Below are 12466 nucleotides of genomic sequence, written 5' to 3'. Positions count from 1 at the left end.
AGCTACAGGCTGAAATATGGCAGCTACACTTTTTAGGAACTGGCATTTGCCTAGGACAGATAGTAGCAGTACTGTATCTACAAGGACTTGCTCAGGTTGGGGGCACCCTACAATATGAATGATTGATAATTTCAACCCCTTCCTCTGCACACCTTTTCTCTCTGCAAACCCATCAGTCATGATCTGACCTCTACATTAAACTACCCAATGCACGAAAAAAAAAAGAACACTTTATTTTGCCTTCCAAATACGAATATTTCTCTAAATAGCTGACATTTAGCAGGTAAAAAAACTATATACCTGTATTTGTTTCTTCTCTTACTTCTGGCTAAGCAATAACGGTATGTTTTCATATGTGTCCAAGTCAACCAAAGACCCTTCAAAAACCTTATTTTAATCTGATATATATATATATATATATATATATATATATATATATATATAGTTCAGAAAAATGAAGGAAGAAATTAATCACATTAGTCCCTGGCACAGTAAATTACAGTCTAATGGCCATATACTTTTTAATTACAATCTTTACTGGAAAAGATCTTTAGAGCAAAGATAGTTTATTCCAATGCAGAGCTGAATTGTCAGATATACAGGTGAAAACAATAGAATTCTACCTGTATCTGACGATTCAGCAATAACAATGTTGCATTCTGAAAATTTAATTAATGAGGCATATTCCTGCATTTAAAGGAAATCTTTTCTCTGTCTTGATGTGCCATTGTTTTACTTGTAGCATTCCTCTGATCAGGTTCAGGAGTCACACACATGACGTAACCTTAATAAGTTAATGGAGGAGAAAGACTTTTGTGTGGTTAGATTTGTCATCCAAGGAACAGAAGAAATACCTCGGGCTGTTTGGCAGTGGGCAGAGCAATTTGACGTATGCCGGGATTAGGATATTATTACAGATTTTATTGCAATCTTTTATTGCCTTTATATAACATAGGATTCCATTGAAAATTCCAAGGTCAAAGTTTCCTAAATGTAATGCACACTAACTTCTTGTTTATGAATAGGCTTCCACTCTTAAAACACCAACACACAGAAAACTTTAGGAAGGGTGGGTAGCTGAAATTGGAATTTATTAACAGCTGGATCAATAAAGGTAGCTTGCTCTGGATCATGGGTGTGAGAGGCCCCAGTGCATAGTTTCATTATCTCAGCTCATTTATCTTTATCCATATGTAATCTACAAAATATCTAACTCCACCCTGATGGGGCCCTTATGTACGTAGCAGTCCGCTTTTCCTTTTCCATTATTCTGGATCAGGTTTATTACACAACTGTGCAGTGTAACATTTAATAGTGTAAAACTGCTGCTGAGGTTGAATATATGTGCTGAAAAATGATTTATTCAATGCACATATCAGGTACCGTATTATTAAGTGTATTTAGGAATGAGCAACATACAAACTTTAGTTTGTTTAAAAGGGATCATTTTATGTAAAATTAGAAATGTTTGTTCTCTTCTATGGAATCATGTTTTAAAGGGGTTGTCTGGTGTTTCCTTCAAAACTTCTTATATTTTAGTATAATTAAAAATCTCTCCTCTGAATGTCTGCTGTTAACCACCATTGTGATGCAGGTATGGAATATATTATCTGGAATCACCCTGCCCTAAAGTTAACTTTTAGGGGCACATTTACTTAGCTTGAGTAAAGGAATAGAATAAAAAATACTTTTGTTTTTTTTGGCTACTTCGACCATCGAATTGGCTACTTCGACCTTCGACTTGGAATCAAACGATTCGAACTAAAAATCGTTCGACTATTTGACCATTCGATAGTCGAAGTACTGTCTAAAAAATACTTTGACCACCTACTCCACCATCTAAAACCTACCGAGCATCAATGTTAGCCTATGGGGTCCCCATAGGCTTTCTAGCAAATTTCTGATCGAAGGAAAATCGTTCGATCGATGGATTAAATTCCTTCGAATCATTCGATAGGAAAGATTTTTCCTACGATCGAACGAACGAATATCGGTAAATCATTCGACTTCGACGGTCGAATATCGAGGGTTAATTAACCCTCGATATTTGACACTAAGTAAATGTGCCCTTTAATGTTAGGGATGCACCAAATCCACTATTTTGGATTCGGCCAAACCCCCGAATCCTTTGTGAAAGATTCGGCCGAATACCGAACCGAATCCGAACCCTAATTTGCATATACAAAATTAGGGGTGGGAACAGGAAAACATTTTTACTTCCTTGTTTTGTGATGTCACACAATTTCCCACCCACCCCTAATTTGCATATGAGTTCTGATGTCATTTCTGTCACATGACTCACCGAAACTTGTGTATTATAATAAATAAAGTACCCCTTGTTGGAAAATATGAGGATATTAGAAGTTAACTCGGAGTTCCATGACCTTGTGTTTTTATATGGTCATGAAACTCCTCAGTAACTTATAATATCCTTATATTTTACAAGAGGGGTACTTTATTCACTATATATATATATATATATATATATATATATATATATAGTTTTAAATTACATGTCTTCTTCTTCTGACCCTTTCCAGTTTCAAATGGGGGTCACTGACCCCATCTAAAACCTAATGCTCTATAAGGCTACAAAATGTATTGTTATTGCTACTTTTTGTTACTCATTTTTCTATTAAGGCCCTATTCATAATCCAGTCTCTTATTCAAATCAATGCATGGTTGCCAGGGTATTTTGGAACCTAGCAACCAGATTGCCGAAATTACAAACTGGAGAATTGCTGAATAAAAAGCTAAATAACTCAAAACAACAAATCATAACAAATTAAAACCAATTGCAAACTGTTTCTCAGTTGCCTCAAAGTTAACTAAAAGCTTGTTACATTGAAAAAAAAACTCAGGGCTATTTAATTATTATAGAGAAAGCTCAAATCAGTCCATAAAGAAATTATTACATTCTTTGCTTTCATTGGTTACAGAACAACTGTTACAATGGGAGCATGATAGGCAAGGGCTTAAGTAGAGGTTTACAAAAGATGTAGCAACTAATGGAAAAAATTGTAACAGTTAAGAGAACAGCTACTGAACTGCAGATATGAAATCCAAATAAAAATCAATTTTTAAAACTTATATTTTAGAAATATTGTAAAAAAAAAAATTAAGGCTCTGGTGGCTTAGCTTTGAAAAAGAGAAGATTTTGTAGAGGTGAAACGCCTGTACAAAAGTTTGATATGCATTCCAGTAATGTATACCATAACTGGAAAATTGACATTGAATTGTTTTCGTGCTCAGCCATTCATTCACATTTATTATCTGTAATTAACGTGTGAAGGCTGTAAGTTACACAGGAATAAACCAAGCAAGCAACAGCTTTTAATGGACCAGTGATTTGCAAAAAAATATTACACACAGGTCTAGGATGGCAGCATGCCCACCATACAGTTTACATATATTTATACTGTTTGAAACTGTTATTAATGAAGGCAGGGCCTCCATCAGTAATCACAGGGGCCCATTGTACTAGATTAAAATGGCCCTTCACCAAAGATTACTAATTATTAGCCCACCTGTCAACTGGCCCAGTGGCCATGTCAACAAGTAGAATGGAGCCCCCATAGAAAATGAAAAAATTCCCTGTGCATGCATGGTCAGGCCCCCTGATGAAAGTCTTGCCCACTCTCTTGCAAGTCATGACCACTTCACAACTCATGGATTGCATCTTTTGTTTCTTCAGCCCCCTTTCCAATGACGTCACTGGCTGGAGTACCCCCTGTAGCCCCCAGATGGTGGCCCTGATTGGAGTCTGACAAGTTTGTTGAGGTTAATACAAATAATAATAAAAAATATATATATTTTTTTATATAGATTGGTTTAGGGTGGCATAAATTGGTAAATGTGACCCTTACTATGACTAGAAATAAATTCAGGCTGCTCATTCAGCAGGTGTGGGTGTAGGGGTTTACAAATAAACTGGTCATGAAGGCTAGTTCTTGATAGTTAACACATAACCCCATATGTAAGAAAAGGTACTAAGCTTGCCCAGGAGCAGTTACCCTTAGCAACCAATATGATCTTTGATTTCAAGCAAGTGACCAGTACATGCTACCTGTTGATTGGTTGATTGGTTGCTATGGGTTACTGCTCCTGGGCAAACTTAGTGCCTTTTATTCCATAACCCCATATTCTATTGTACAAGTAATATTTTTGCATAGGGAGCTCTTACAGATGAGTTAGTCCGTGTTAAAGAAGATAAAGAAAAAAAGCCTAAAAAATAATATGTCTAGAAATGCTGTATTTGATATGCTGACCCTACAGTAACAACCAGAAGGTTCAGTAGCTCTATAACAGGAATGATCCATGCCTTCAAAGTTGTCCATAGTCCATAGGCTATCTTTAGCGTGCCAGTGACACTGCACATGCTCAGTGCTAATATTAGGGGTCATCAGATCATCAAAACATTAACAGAATGTGAGGTTATATATGTCCTGATGATTGATGTTGATTGTCAATCTATTCTAAAATAGAATATCCTGGATTCTATGCTGGAAATATTAAATTAGTGTTAGTACTTTAATTATTACTAATCATCCAAGTATTGTAAAATGTTTATTGTATAAGTACTGCAAACTGCAAGGCAGACCCTAAGCACAGGTGATAAGAGCCAAAGGTTTGAACTAAGAAACAGCAGAGAAATTATAGGGGGCACATTTGAAGACACAGATTTTCACAACTAATGGGTTCTGGTGGCCTTGTTTTCAACATAAGTCTTATTTATTGTGCTCATGTATACCAAAAGTACAGTTCTAATGTGAAAGACTGTATTATGAAATGCACAAACATGTGTGTGAAATCCTCCATATGTCAATTTCAGTGCTGGACTCCTGACTTAAGAGACCAGTTCCTTCCTATGCAATTTATCTTACAACTGTCACTGATACAGAAGAAGCAGTAGTCATTTTATTCAGTAAAGTCATAGAGTGTACTCTTATATAACTACACATTGCAGTAATCTCTGAAAGCAGGAAAAGAAATTCAGGGCTGATAAAACCACTTCCCTTAGATGTACCAGGCACAGTCAGTGGCAATTTTAAAAACTGTGTGTGGGTGGAAATAAATACAAAATGATGTGTTTTCAAACAAAATTTTGCATATGCACCACAATTTGTTGTGTGTATATATGTGTATATATAAATTAGAGAGAACACTGGTCAGTGGCTGTGCCTTCAAATAGCTCTAAGATGTTAACTTCAGTAGTAGAATATAATTATTCGATACATTTCTCTTTTGACACTCTCTGTAAAGTGCTTTTTAAATTGCTGTTTTGTTCAAGTCTCAGGCTCCAGTTTATAATGCAATTATTCTTTATATTTTACCCTCTCATTATTTTCTGCCAATTTTAATATTGAGAATATTGTTAAATATTGTTACATGTGGTTTAATCAAGTTTTTTTTTTAAAAAAAACTCCAATATTCGAGATGTATTATACCCAGACCCTGGAAATAGCTCAAATCTAAATATACACCACCTAAAACCAGTCAAAGTTATATAGAAGCCAATGGCGGAGGTCCCTTGAACCATTTGAAGAGGTCTGCTTGATGTTCAAGGTTTATTCTGAGGGTTTTGCTCGAAAACTGGAATAATTCCAGCAATTCAAGTTTTTTTTCCACCGAATTCCAGTTTTTGGGTTGCAGCACTCGAACTCACATAATCAGGTTTTTCACATTCGCATTTTTTCTTAAGTAAAATACCATTCAAGTTTTTGATTTCATTCAAGTTCATTTGAGGTAAAAAAAACACTCGACCTTTGATAAATAACCTATGACAATATATTGATGTAGAACAACATATGACACATATTTCATAACTGTCCATCTGTAAATGGCAATATTGAAATGTAGGCATGGTTGTGGCTGCAGAGTAACATCAGTATAAAACAGATTATATACATATTTACAGAAATGGTCCTGCGAGTGCCAAAGAGAAGAACCACCTATGATTTTTGTTTTTTTGGTGTGTGTGTGTGAGTGAATAATGCTGAGTGAAGCACTTCATAAATATGAGGAAAATTAAAATAGTTTCTATTTTAAATATTATAACAGTAATTATGTTCCTATTTTTTTTATTGACTTACTTTTGTAATGTTCATCTCTCTCTTTTTTTTACCATTTCATACTGTATATTTCTACCACCCATTATAAAATATAAATAAAAGAAACTTTAATTTTTGTAACCATTTGATATAAGATGTTTAATATGAAAATATCCCCAAGATATTATCAAATACATTGTCAAAATGTCATCATAACTGAGCAAGAATATGTATATCAAGGATAGAAAAAGAACCCCTTATTAACCAATTAGTTAAATTATGAATCCCTTGTTAGGGTTGAAGTGCACATTTATTGGTGCTGTATTATTAAAACTCTCATCTACAAATTGTATCTAGTGTATATATTAATGATATGTCCCCACAACACGCAACCAATGATTCTCTATGTTACAAAAATTGGATCAACAATGAATTAGTGCAATTAATTAAACCTCCTTCGATTAGTTGAGGTATCTAAAGTGCATGTGCTTCAATAAATTAATAAGCCATTGGGATTAATTGCTTCAATTTAAAGTGACTTGTGTTAATAAATTGATCAGTAATACATAACCTTCAAATTCCCATCTCATACAGCTCAATTCATTTGAAGGCTAGGAAAATTTCTAGATGGCGGAGTTGTCCCAAGAAATTAGCTCTCATTTGCTATCTATGGGACACCACAAAGATGGAGAAGTCAGCTATACCTGGGACTGTGGTCTTGTTTTTTTAAGCTTTCCTATCTGTTAGAGAGGACTAACTAATCTAAAAAACCACAAATCCCAGGATGCTTAGAGAGAAGGAGAGATTGAGAAAAAGAGAGGATTGAACAAGCTTGAACAACAACCACCCACAATTTGTTAAGTATACCTAAAATCCAGAATTAAGAAATTAGTTTAAAATTTCCAATAGTATTCTAAAATATGGGCCATCTTGCGTTTCGCCTAATAGCTTTGTCAAGGCAATAAATGCGGCTGCGCCAGGGGCAATCTTGCCCAATTTGCCGCCTGATGCGGCCTTTGTTTTTGCCGCCCCCACCTCCCCCATGGCACTCACCTTCAGCGCTGGACGGGGGTCGGGGGGGTCCACGTCGCTAGTCCAGAGATTGCAATTGCGCTCTCTGCACTAGAGAAGCAGAATTTCCGGGTTGAAACCCGAAAATTCAGCTCTTAGTTACCAGGAACGGCATTTTTGCTGCCCCTGGCAACCAGGGGGGGCGCTGCCTCCTGAGGCGAGTGCCTCAACTCGCCTCATTGGCGGAGCGCCCCTTGGCTGCGGACGCTTGTTATTTATCACTTCCCCAATTGGCACAGCGTAATGTCGCACCGAAAATTATGCACAGCGAAGAGATTCATAATTTAACTAATTGGTTAATAAGGGGTTATTTTTCTATCCTTGATATACAATTTTTATTGGCACTGACGCTTGTCAGACCCTGGTTTTAAATAAGAGTTTTGAAAGTGGTTATTGCAAGCGTTATCTAAATTGCACCAAGTTGAGCAAGAATATGGCAATCTACATTTTGGCCATTCATTGAATATGTGTCCAGTAATAAAATATAATATTAACTATCTTTATTATTTTATTTTTACTAGGCAATATGTTTAGTTGATTGTATTGTCTGGTCCAGCCCCAAAAATATGTAAGCCAAAACTGGTAAGGGAGCTCTCCATAAAGTAGTCAAATGCCTGGGTGCTTGTTAGTAACAAAAGTAAAAAGAGCAGTTAAATGTTACAAAATGATGTCTGATTCTTTGTTTTGATTTAATGGGGGTATGCTTTCCTTACATTTTAAAAGGGATACAGTATCTGATCACAAGGGTTTTATCTTAAGAGAGCAATAAATAATTTTTTTAACCATTTGATGAGAAAGATACAGATCTTTCCCACATTATATTTTATTTGTTTAAATTTGGATTATAACAGCTGCAGATATCAAAGTAATGGGAACAGAAAGGTTGGAACAAAACGGATCAGTTTGTTTGGCAAGGTCTTCAAAGAAGTAGATCTTTACTTGATTTATTCGCCAAGTTGCTGGGCCATCGGGTGGCACATGAGTTACAATTATAAGGAGGCTTACCATTGCCAGGGCTTATAAAACTCATATTTAATATGACTGCCTATATAACAGCGCTATTCGAATATTGAGAGGTGATTAGAGTGTTAAGATTAAGCTTAAGGTTAAGTATAGGAGAGAGTTTCATCGTATAAGTGCAATTTTAGGACTTTGGGGTATGAGCAATTAAGTACTCGTTCCCAAATCTGTAAGGAGACTTGCTATTGCCAGGACCTATAAAGCTACTAGACCCTGAGATCAAGAGGGGCCTGGACCACAAAATCTGCTGCACAAAAACCTCCATCCTGAGCCACTTTCTAATTTCCCTGGGCAGACACACATGTAGAGAGTGAGGGAGGTGGGGACGGGACACTTGTTATGCCACTGCCTTTAAAGTGAGATTAGCAGATTTTCAATTGAAATCTAGTGACTCCTATAAAAACACCACATTTATTTAGGCGACAACTCCTTTTGAACCACTCCCCCTAGAGCAAAGTTTTGAGCCAAAAAGCAGCAGGGACATTGTTGATCCAATACTGTAGCTGCAAGCAGGAATACTTTTCCTTCGGGACCATTGTCCTGAAATGAGGACTCTCCCACTGAAATGGGGACTTGTAGAACCATACCTCAAGGGGGACAAGGCTTGCAATTTGGGAGCCACTGATCTATATTACAAACAAAATACATGGTAAGAAAGAAGCCCTCATATTATAAATATTATCAATATTATAAAAGGAGCACAAACTTGGGATTAGAGTCATTAGAATTTATTGTGAAAGCTTTGATAATTGAATATGATTTCATGATTGCATATAAATTCTCTTCCAGTTGTTGAGAAATTGCCTTCAATTTCAGTGGAAGCATGGAGTGGAAATTACAAAAGATCTAAGGAATGCAGGTGCAATATACACCCAAATAAGTAATGAGTAACAAGCAAAGATAGACAAAGTAAACATTTTTTTAAAATGACAGTGAGGTGTAGAAGCAGGGCCATGTAACTGTAGACATAGGGCTAGGCAACATGACGTTCTTAACATTTGTTAATATAAAAATAATAGACAATTACAGAGCTCCTAAACATATTTCTTTTCAGTAGGTTCTTGATTGAGAGGTTACATGAAACACTCTCAGTGAAAAGCAGAACCTCCCTTATAAACACAAAAACAGACCAAGATAAGCTGAACATGTGTGAATTCTAGTGGACCACATTGCAGCATTTCCTAGATCACATGACATAACTGCCCTTCTGATTTGTTGAATATTGTCACTGCATGCTGCTGTTATAGCAGTGTCACTGGTTTGGAACATGCCTTGCATTACTACAGACCACTATCTCCCAGCTGTCTTACTGTAACACATTCCAGACATAAGCATATGTACATTCCAGTAAGGAGTCCATCTCTCTCTCTCCCACGGAAACTGCTTTTTAAAACGCAAGGGCTTTTTAAGGTCCTCTTTAGATTATTGGGCAATAATTCTGGTAAATGTCGAAGAGAGGTTGTTTCTTGTTAATTAATGATTTTACATTTGCCTCTATAATGCCCATCTAATTTATATTTATATATCAAAATGATAACCTAATTTAAATAATAAATATATTCTTTAGATCACTGCCTTACTGATAGATGCTGGAACGGAAAAGTAAGATGGCTGTAATATGTCATTGGAAGACAATTTTGTTTTTTCTCAAAGTGGTTTTGTCCCAAGTACCGTTTAAGGGAATGCATAATAAAAGAAAACATAATTCTAAGCAACTTTTCAATATACATGTATTACAATTTTTCTATGGTTTTTAAGTTATGTGTATATGCATTGCTATTAAAAGCAATGTCTGTCGCTTTTGATGGCTCAAACTATGGTAACAGTGTAAGACAAGCAGCTGATTAACAGACCTCTCTTTGCTGGGGAACTCAGTCTCTTCCAAACATTAACAACCAGGAGTTAAGCAAATGCTGCTTTCAATAGCAATTGTTTTTTTTTTTTATAACTTTAAATATTGGAACGTTGCTTAGAATTGTGTTTTCTTTAATTAGGCAAATTTTAATTTTGGGGTTGACTTTGCCTTAAAAGAGCAGTAAAGGTGCCACAACTATTAAATAAAAACAACTGAGCAAAGGGAATTGACTGGGGTTTGTCTTTTTCAGAGTGAGTTGTGCAATATGCACAGCTGGTTTCTGGACAGACATAATGTACAACATGGTGAACTCTTGTGTTGTATACTAGCAGCTCTGTAGGTAATCTATATTTTCATACCTTCTTTCATGTCTTAGAGCTTGCATACATTTACCAAAGCAATAAATGGGCACTAAAAAATGTTAAAGCTTAGGCAATGTGAGTGTAGCTTGCTAGTGCCCACACTGGCATGTGAAGTTGGTAGGAGAACAGCGTCACTGCACAACAGCATGCCCCAACAATACCTCCTTGTGAGACAAGAATTATTACTGAGCTGTGCCAGAAGATTGGATTGTTTATATTACAGTACCTTTGTCTAGGCATGTTGCAGGAAAGGTGCCAAAAGGACAGGGTGACGGTGCAGAACAAAGGAGAAGCAAAAAGTACCAGTAACTGGACTGGAAGGTGAGGGAAATGCAGAGAAAGTAAGAATATGGAAAACCTGGAACAGGATAATGGAGTAAGCCATACAACCCTTCTTAAAGGAACAGTTCAGTGTAAAAATAAAAACTGGGTAAATAGATAGGTTGTGCAAAATAAGACAATTAGCCAAAAATGTAATCTATAAAGGCTGGCATGAGTGGATGTCCAACATAACAGAACCCAATTGTTCAGTGAGTTTCAATTGATCCTTAGCATGCAGCTCAGTTTCAAAAGCAAACAGTTATGACCCATGTGGCCCCCCTTCAGATCACTGATTGGTTACTGCCTGGTAACCAATCAGTTGAAACCAAGAGAGTGTTCTGACTATTATGTCACAAATCCAGTCACTGCAGCCTTTATAGATTACATTTTTGTAACTAACTATATTGAAAACATTTTTTATTATACACAGCCTATCTATTTACCCAGTTTTTATTTTTATACTAAACAATTCCTTTAAAATGTTATAGCAGCCTCAGCAGGACTGACAGACAGTATTTTTTTCCTTGGTAAGATTAATAGTGGAAAAATGTAAAGGAGTTTGGTAAAAAGTTACTGATAATTACATGACTAGGCCTCTTGCAATTCTATTTTTAGTGTTTTTTAAAATACAAGTCATTTGAGACTGCTAATACCAAGCTTTTTACTCAACACTTCACTTTGATTATCAGGGTGTCTGTGACACAATTGTTAAAGGACAAATACATATTGTGTACTTGGGTCCAAACACCTTGCTGCACTTCCACAAGGTTGTCTGTGTGTCTGTTCTATCTCTTCTGATGAATGTTATGCAAATGTACCTACTGATGAAAGGGAGCCCTGGAGCTAGCACCACCCAAAGACTCACGGTTCCCAAAGACTTGCGACCAATAAATAGGAAGAAAATACTGTCTTGAATGCTTGCTCTGGAAGTGGGCAATGCCCAAAGGGGGTATTTACTAAAACTTGACTTTTTCTCACTGTAATAAATTTTTTTTTGACAAACACGAATCTCCTTAATTTACCAATAATTCTTCTCAAAAAGTTGGTGCAAAATAACAGCGAAAAATTGTGCGTCGATTCGAATTCTACGACTTTTTTGAATTGACGCTCTGAAAACTCGACATTATCGAATTGTCTACGCGACAACTCGAATTTATCAGATTATTGAACGAAAACCATCGCAGATCACTATGTCAAGACACATCTTCAGGGACATCTGTCATTGACTTCTACATGACCTCGACAGGTTTAGCTGAAGTGTTTTCAGATTTTTAGCAGCTTTGGGAATGAATCTCTAAAAATTAAAGTTTTTTTTTCCTATAAAAAAATGTTAGTTTTCACCTTTAAAATCGCAACCAGAAAAATCTGAGGTTTAATAAATAGGCCCCTAAAACAGCTAGATGCAACTTGCTCCTGATACACAGTAGCATCATTGAGTAGGTCTAATGAAAGAGAAATGATTGACTGGTATGAGTTACTACTCTAGAGTAGTAATTGCTCAGTTTTTGTGAATTTTCTCCCAAATATGACTATTATGGGTGATTACATACACATGGGCTATTAGAAGAACTTGTAATGCATTATGACAGGGCTTATTGTACTGGAGGCTGAAGTTGGGTGCATGGTATATGCAGTAAAACTATTGCATCTGTGCATAACACAATTGGTTGTTGTATGACATATCCAACTGTTTTAGGTGTAATTACAGCATTTTTACAATGTGCCCAATCGTTATTCCCCGCTTATTGGGGTTGTATTGCAAGTGCTACTAAGTGCACTCGTCGCAT

The sequence above is a fragment of the Xenopus laevis genome, chromosome 1L, assembly GCF_017654675.1.
Source record: "Xenopus laevis strain J_2021 chromosome 1L, Xenopus_laevis_v10.1, whole genome shotgun sequence".
NCBI classification, from domain to species: Eukaryota; Metazoa; Chordata; class Amphibia; order Anura; family Pipidae; genus Xenopus; species Xenopus laevis.
This window is presented reverse-complemented; position numbering follows the sequence as displayed.